The sequence below is a fragment of the Sinocyclocheilus grahami genome, unplaced genomic scaffold (assembly GCF_001515645.1).
Source record: "Sinocyclocheilus grahami isolate Dianchi unplaced genomic scaffold, SAMN03320097.WGS_v1.1 scaffold121972.1, whole genome shotgun sequence".
Classification (NCBI taxonomy): domain Eukaryota; kingdom Metazoa; phylum Chordata; class Actinopteri; order Cypriniformes; family Cyprinidae; genus Sinocyclocheilus; species Sinocyclocheilus grahami.
In genome coordinates this window covers 1-437 of record NW_015533399.1, presented here as the reverse complement: position 1 = coordinate 437, position 437 = coordinate 1, and the positions used below count along the sequence as shown (strand labels likewise).

The 437-nt window shown below is 41.0% G+C and overlaps 1 long non-coding RNA gene across 1 annotated transcript; it reads left to right on the top strand.

The window, feature by feature from the left end:
* Positions 1-406, top strand: LOC107581229 (uncharacterized). Its single transcript, XR_001608816.1, has 3 exons — positions 1-38; positions 162-230; positions 326-406. It is a non-coding gene; the product is annotated as an uncharacterized lncRNA (long non-coding RNA).
* Positions 407-437: the final 31 nt, after the last annotated feature.

Below are 437 nucleotides of genomic sequence, written 5' to 3'. Positions count from 1 at the left end.
GTTTGGAGTCGTGTAGGTGCATGGTCAGCCTGATGGATGTATCCTCAGATTGTGAAATGCTAACTTTTACAAGTGACTTGCTTATCTAATAGTGTATATATATCATTTGATTATTGATAAGCATTTGGTTGATTTTGTTGGCCTTGACTGATCAAACACAGAAGGATGGCAGTGCACGGCTGGGAATTGTGGAGTTCCAGATTCTATGGAATAAAATTAGGAAGTGGTTGGTGAGAAACTGACTGGTGCATCACAAGTCACATAACCTTCCCTACATCCTGTGGGTAGTATGGTGGCAACTCAAACTAATTTTTCTCATTTGCAGGGCATTTTCAGACAGTTTGATCTGGACAAATCCGGCACAATGAGCTCGTATGAAATGCGCCTCGCCGTGGAGTCAGCTGGTAATTAAGAGTTTTTAATGTTGTGTTAATCTT